Genomic DNA, 8,339 nt, shown 5'->3' with positions numbered 1-8,339 from the left:
GAAAGAAAAAAAAAAACCAGCCCAGGGAAAACCATAAAATCAAAAAAAAAGGAAAAATGGCTATGCTTCCCAAAACCGGGAAGAGGTCTCTCCCGTTGCACCCTTAGATGGCCAACCTAGGTAAGAGTGCCAGTTAACGTAAAGCACGTCAATGGGCGCTGATGGCGCCCAATTGGAAATGCCCTGGTTCAGATTTCTTGTTCGCTGCTAGTTCAGGCTACTTGTTCAGGAAAAACCATTAGTTGCTGGTTTAGAGACAAAAACTTTCTCCTGTTTTTATGGATTGAGAAATGCATATACTTGAAAGTACTTTGCAGATTTTAATAAGCTCATGCATTTTGAATAAGATCTTGAATTTAATAAGAATTCACGAATTTGCAAAAAGTTTGTGAATTTTAAAAAAATCATGCATTTGGAAAAGAAAAGGAAAACCAGAAGAGAAGATATACAGAAAAATAAAAAGAAAAACAAAAAAGAAAACCAAGTAAAATCCATGTCAGGAAAAACCGCTAGAAAAGAAACGCCCAAAAATTCGCACGGAAACAAACAGTTAAAGGAAAACTCTATGTTGCCCGGCCATTTGTCATGTGGTGCTAGGAGGGGTGGTGTGCGCTAGTTAGCAAAATTGTTTATAACTAGGGCCTAAGGCACCAAATAGGAACTGGGTCCTCTACATCGCTTCACAGACAGATTGGCATACCAGTGCTCATGGGCATGGTCAGCTAGATCGGTCCATTAGGAGGTACGTTCGCAGCCACTCAAAAAAAAGGTACGTTTGTTCAGTAATTTTAAAAAGTTCATGAATTTCAGAATTATATAAAAAACAATCACGAATTTAAAAATCACAAATATAAATAAACTTCCTGAATTTTAAAGTATGTTAAAAAATTATTAGAAAATCATGATAAAAATGAACACTGGAAAAAGAAATGGGAAAAACAAAAAAAAAATAGAGAAACTGCTAGAAAAAACCCGAGGAACCTTCTAGAAGGTTCTCAAAACTGATGAGAAAAAACCTACGTGGGCAGGCCCATATATGAGCCACGGTAGATGGAGGCTACTTACCAAATGGCTAATATTTGTGCACCAAATAGGATTTGCCTCAAGTTTGAGTTCAGTGTTTCTTTATTTTGTAAAAGTTTCTTATCTGTAGAGTAAAAAAAGATTATAATTCACTTTTTCGAGAAAACTTCAGATTTATTCATCCACAATCATGGCAGTACAATGAACATCAGAAATAATAGAAATTACATTCAGATCCATAGACCACATAGCGATTACTAGTCGAAGGCGCGCTACCGTCATCGCCCCTCCCTTGCCGGAGTCAGGCAAAATTTATTGTACTAGACAGTCAGGAAGTCATTGTGCTAAGGCCCAATAGGATCAATACACCAGAACAACAATTGCCGCCATTGAAGAGTACCATAGATCGGAAGTATTCAACTTGAAGATGCACGAACATAGACGAACTATGACCAGATCCAAGCAAATCCACCAAGGACATATTCACCGGAGACACATTTGCACACACCCATCGATAATGCTAGACGCACCACCGTGACGGGGGCTAGGCGGGAAGAATCTTATTCCATCTTCAAGGAGGCGCCGCCGTCTCGTCTTCCCGAGCAAGACAGAAACTCTAACAAAACTTGAAGGAACATCTAAAGACAGAGCCCTCCCGCCGGCAAGGGCTGGGATCCACCACGCCGCCATTGTTCTAAGGCCATCGGAGACGAGGCATAGGAAACCGTAGGCTCTTTTGGGGAAAGGTGGTTGCGTGGTTGGTAGCTGGATCTGTGTATATCAATTTTAGGATGGGTGTGGCTAGGTCTCACTCGACTAAGACTTAATCAAGTCTCAATCCGGTGATATAGTTTATAAGAAAAAAATAAAACTGAAAATAAAATATTTGTACGAATCTCCATGCAAAATCAAAAGAATTAGTATCGACTGAGACATAATGAAGTCTCAGTCGACTAAGACTTAGGAAAACTTTTTTAGAATTATAATCCACGGACCAGACTAAAACTCACGCAAGCACCATATGTTTGTGGCCCCATGCTCGTTATCACGTCGGGAATCTTCTTTTCCACTCATGTTCTTCCATATCCCCTCCACCGTCCATTCCCTTTAGCATCTACAACAAGAGATAGCAAATCTAGGCCCTCAAACACCCATGAACGCGTCCAGGCGAGTCCACGACACTGACTGATGAAAGCACAAGTGCTCCCTGGGTGATTTTGGTAATTAATGTCAACATATTTCTTTTTGGACTAATATTTTTATCTAGTATATTTCAGATAAGTTCAACATTGGAGTGGCAGGACAAGAGGATGTGGAACCCCTTCAAGATGCTAAGGACAAACATTAGCAAAAGCTCAAGACTCTACATTTTCATTTTAGTGATCCAAGATCACATTTAGTCCATAGGAAAGCCAATACTATTAAAAAGGATGAGGTGTTGCTTAATGGCTTGCTTGCTCAAAAGTGCTCAATGATATGCTCCAAAGCCCTGAACCACTTTCTCATTTCCACATATGTCCTAAACCTAAAGTCAAACTCGGCCCCACCGATTTGATTTATCCGGTGCTACCGAGTTCATTTGACATAGCCACTGCCAGAAACCCTAATCAGTTCGGTCTCACCGAGATGGGCTTGCAAACTCTCTGTTGCATGTTGCAATAATTTCAGTCCCAATGAGATATGTAATCGGTCCCATCGAGTTTGCTTGACCAACTCTCTGTTTCCTTATTACCAAAATCGGTCTCACTGAGTTTGTGTAATCGGTCAAACCGAGTTGAGGTTTTATGCTAACCCTACCACATCGGTTCGACCGAGTTGACCTTGCCGGTCCCACCAAAACTCTAACGTTCACATTTTGAACCGAGTTTCACTATTCGGTCTCACCGAGTTTGGGAGTGTAATAGCTAGATTTTGTGCGGAGGCTATATATACCCCTCCACCCATTCTTCATTCGTGGGGAGATCCATCAGAACGTGCCTACACTTCCAGCATTCATTTTCTGAGAAAGAACCACCTACTCATGTGTTAAGACCAAGACATTCCAATCCAACCACAAGAATCTTGATTTCTAGCCTTCCCCAAGTTGCTTTCCACTCAAATCATCTTTCCACCATAGCCAAATATGTGTGAGAGAGTTGAGTGTTGGGGAGATTATCATTTGAAGCACAAGAAAAAGGAGTTCATCATCAACACTCTTGGTCAAAGCCATGTTCTCTCCCACTTCATTGAGGAAGAGAAGTGGAAGTATCAAGAAGGACGAAGATTGAAGAAAGCGAAATACAAGAAACAGCGCTACCTCAAGGACAATGTCCTCACGCTTACACCGGATCAACTCATTGATTTACAAGCTGAAATCAAGAAACTGAGTGATGACTTCAATCGGTACCATGCTGATTGGAAGGGCGCAAAAGTTCGGTTCATCAACCTGACGAAGACTTTCTCTTCAACTGCCTCTGCTCCGGTGCATGTTGAAATTCCTCAGGCTGAAGCATCTGCCCAGCCCACTGAAGAACATGCTAGCACCGCTGATGTCAGTATGGCTTCTGAAGAAAATGAGAGTACCAGGGCTGATGACTCCATTCCAGCCGCTGATGATATTGCCAGGGCATCCACTAGTGATGCGCCTAAGGAAAGTGAACAAGCCAGGGCAACTGCAACAGTTGCGCCTGAAGAAAATGCACCTTCTGCACCTACACCAACTCCGATCCTTCCATCTGCATCAGATGTGAAGAAGACAAAGGCTGCAGAACGCGCAATGATGAAAAAGAGGAAGACATCAACTTCTTCAAATTCTTCAGCTCCGAAGAAGATGAAGACGCTGATCAGTTCAATTGACAATCCAATTGATGCCGTTCCTGTCTCCTCAATGCCATCAAAGGACCTTGTTCCTTATAGTGAAGAATATGAGATTCCCAAGGAATCTAATGAAGAAACTCCATCTGCTACTTCAACAGAGCAGTTGGACGAAGAAATTGAAGTGGATAAGCTCCCTTCAACTCCAGTCATTTCCTCACCTATGCCTCAGTTCACTGCTGAAGAGGCAGGTGTTGAAGAACTTGAAGATGAGGATGTGGACATCGGATGTACCACACCAGTGCTGAATGATGACTTTTGGGAAAGTCAGCACCCCAATTCTCCATTGTTCACTCCTCTCCAAGCTGTTCCTCAGTCCCTAGTCGCTACAAAAGTACGAGTGGAATTTGATGAACCTGGTGCAACCCCGTCCGTCAATGAGGAAATTCCAGCCACTAGCGCTGATGAAAATGTGAATGAAGAAGAAAGGACTCAGGCTGCAACTGCAGAAGAAACTGAAATTCCTCAGCATGAGGAACCTGAGATTGCGATTCCTGAGGTGGTACTGCAAATCACTGGCACTCCTCAGCCCAAGCCAAAGAATCCCTTCTCCAAGAAGCCAAAATTCAAGGCTGATGATTTCTTCGGCGAGCACGTATTCTTCACTGAATTCAACCCTTATGACAATGCTCGTCTTAGAAGGAAGCATTTCTGGACTGCCAGCCAGGCAAACTTCTATTCCTCAGTTCTCTTTGACAAGGAAAAAATCTTCGGTCATGAGCACATCCTCACGTGGACATGGAATCTATGCCTTGCTTCACGCCGGTTCTCAGTATGCTTCACGATGCAGGCTTGCTGAATTTCTGCACTGACATTGTTGATTGGAATGAAGAGCTTATTCTTTAGTTCTACGCAACTTTGCATATCACAGGTGATGCTGCTGATGTCAACTCATGGGTGTTGGACTGGATGACTGAAAACACTCACTACAAGGCACCAGCCTCTGAATTGCTTTGTGCCTTGCCAATCAGTCCTCCACCAGAAGGCGCTCGCTGTCTGTATGATGAACCTGAACTTACTGATCATTATATGCAAGTGCTCTTGAAGCCACTGAAGCCTGGACAAATTCACAGGACCAAATTCCTCGTGAAGGATTTGCTGTATGTGCCCAGAACCATCTACCGCATTCCGACGAAGACCATGAGTCCAATCAAAGGTCATGATTCATCTGATGAAGAAATTGTGGGGATGATGAAGAACATGCTCTTCAACATCATGCATAGTATTCCTATCAATTACGATGATTTCTTCATGAGGACTCTTGCGAATGTTGCACTTTCACCGTTTGAGCTGAAGCCTTATGCTCCATGGATCATGAGATTCCTCAGATCAAGGACTTCACTCGACTACAAGGCTGATAATATTAATCAAGGCAGCTACTTGCTCCCAATTGAAGTCCTCAAGTGGATAATTTCCTCATCTGATGAGAAGGGCAAGTCACCAGCTATGATCGATGAAGGCATTCATCCATTGGATGGTCAGTTCCGCAAAGCTGCATCTAATTCCACCAATGATGACTCTGCCACACATGATTCTGCTGCAAATGGTCCAAAGTCAAGTCCTCAAGCTACTGCTCCCCGTGTGATGACTGACCGTGAACTGCTTATAAGTCTTCACCAGAAGGTCGATCGGAACCACAAATGGGTTAAGCGCCAGTTTGGCTCTATTCTTCACAACATGACCTCTACGCATAATGAAGTGAAGAAAAACCACTACTACCTCCATGAAGTGTTTGACCGCACCTGGGCTATTCTGTCACATCTATATGGTGAAGAAGATCTGAAGCAAATGGGCTTCAAGCAAGACTTTGAGTGGTCTGCACCTCCACCGAAGAAACTCAAGAAGTTCAAGGTTCCTTCCTTGGTGGCCAGCTCATACTCTTCATCACGCGCCACGGACGAGCATGAAGACTTGGAAGACACTGCAACAGGCCCTACAACGACTCAAGACCCTGACAACGATGGCGCTCCTCCATCATCATGATATTCTTCAGGGGTGTTAGTCCTCAGTTTCAACCCTTTTGGTCATTCGATGACAAAGGGGGAGAAATTTGAGTTAGTCTTCAAGCGGGTCTATATATATGGGCAGTTTTTTGCTAAGTTACAACTCTCGTTCTTCCGATGACTTTGCTGGATCGAGTTGTAATCTTACACCCTATGGTGGCTTGATACTTTTGTTGTGTTCTTCTGCATGCTTATTCCTCATTAATGTTAATGCACGCATGCTGAATTACATCAGTCACCATATTTCATCATGCATTTCAAATTCCTCATATTATATGTCAAATGCGTGTATGAATTACAAGATATAGGGAGAGATCTTCATGATTATACTCTTCAAGTGTGCATTGCTTCAAAAGAAAATTCCTCACGTTACACATCTTCAGGGGGAGTTCTTCTATATCTTGCAATCAAATTCCTCAATATCAGTATTTACACTTCATACGATTATCCCCATTGAAAACTTAACCTACATTCTCATCAATCACCAAAAAGGGGGAGATTGTAAGTGAATCTAGTGCCCCTTAGTGATTTTGGTGTATTGAAGACTTATAGGTTAAGGGACTAATGCGTTTGTGAGTGTACACAGGTCTATAAGTCTATGAGGAGTTTGATATTTACAGAGAAAGTCGACCCCTAAAAATGAAGTTCTTCGACTGAAGACTTTGGATTTCTGAAGACTTTCTGAAGACTTTGAAAGTGAAGACTTGGTAATCATTCGAGGAACATGAATCGTGAAGACTTTTGTTTCTGTAGTTTCCTTTTTCTCTTTCTTGATTCATAGGAAACACCGTACTGTTAAAGGGGGTCGAGGAAATACTAAGGAAAAATTTCCGTGTGATGCTCAACTCAAAATCCTACACCTACCAATCCCTTAGAGTGAAGCCATTGGAAATCTCGCACAGTTCAGTCATATTCTTCAGTGACAGAGATGAAGTTCTTCTGGTCTCTGAAGAATTTGTTCTGACTGAAGAGTTAGGAATTCGCCAGTGTGGATTGCCTACCAAGTGAGGAACATGATAGCCCTGACGATTTTGAACCCAAATATTCCGACCATTGTTGTGCTACACGCCAGCTGTCCCAAAATATCTACCCACCTAACGGTCATATCAGACAAGGGCATTTATGTCTTATCATGTCGGGCTGCTCCCCGGCTATAAATAGCCGCCCCCTACAACCACTAGCTGGTTGGCTGCTCCGTGAGAAACTGACACTTGTCATTTGAGAGCAACCCATCCTCCGAGGACTTTGAGTGAAAATCATCAAGTGAGGAAATCCCAAACCCAAACCTACAAAACCCCAAGTGATTGAAGAGATTGATCCTGCGTGGATCCGACGCTTGTTTCCTTTGAAGGCTGTGCTTCTTCCAGACGGTTAGGCGTCAAGGTCTAGAGCATCCAAGAGGAATTGTGGATCGCTGAGTGACCAAGTTTTTGAAGGTTCGGAAGTCACCTGAAGACTTACCATGAGTGACTGGGCGAGGTCGGTGTGACTTTAGCTCAAGGAGAATATGGTGAGGATTGTGTGTCTGGGACTGGGTGTCCTCGAGTTTAAATACTTAGCCGCTCCAACCAGATGTACAACTGAGACAACAGTTGGAACTGGTCTACCAAATCATTGTCTTCACCGAGCTACTGGTTCTATTTCCTCAACTCTTTAAATTCCTCATGTATGTTGTTGTGTGCTTGTTCATATCTGTTTGAAGACATTGACTGAAGACTTTCTCAATTTCCTTAGTTCTATTTCTTCAGTCTGTTCGTCTTCTTCTCTTGTGTTATCATGTGTTTACGCTTTCTGTACTCTGTGCTTGTCCTCATTTCATTATGATGACTATGCTTCTGTTCTGTTATGTTCCTTTCCGAGTACTTATTCCACTGCAAGTAGTTCTTCATTTAGGAATTTCCTCACCAGCAAATTCCTCATTGAAGAATTCATAAAAATCGCCCATTCACCCCCCCTCTAGTCGATATAACGCACTTTCAATGACTTTGATCCTGATGAGTCTATGAGACACTTTGCACTACTAGAAAAAAGGTTGTTAGTGGCGCACATATTTTTGCCATTAATGGTGCACTATAGGTGCGCCACTATTACCACGCCACTAGTAACAAATACTAATGGCCCACCTCTGGTGCGCCATTAGTATTGCAGGTAACAGTGGCGCACCCTGTAATGCGCCATTACTATTGCTACAGGTGCGCCACTGGTAATTTTTTTTTGATTTTTTAATTTTGAAGGCAGGAAAATAGTAGTGGCGCACCGTCTAACCCCCCACCGTGCGCCATTGCTAGTTTTGAATTTTGAATTTGGATGTGGATCTAGATCTGGCTCATTTTTTTGGCTTGTTTTTTTCTTGTTTTTTTGCTAAATTTTTTTTCAAATTTTGTTCTCGACTTGGATCTGGTACGTTCTTTGTGTTGGGGGAGCTCCACATGTGGCCGGAAGTATAGGAGGGAGGAGAGA

Source organism: Triticum dicoccoides, chromosome 5B, assembly GCF_002162155.2.
Source record: "Triticum dicoccoides isolate Atlit2015 ecotype Zavitan chromosome 5B, WEW_v2.0, whole genome shotgun sequence".
Taxonomy (NCBI): Eukaryota; Viridiplantae; Streptophyta; class Magnoliopsida; order Poales; family Poaceae; genus Triticum; species Triticum dicoccoides.
The sequence above is the reverse complement of the archived record's forward strand: the minus strand, read 5'-3'. Positions refer to the sequence as shown.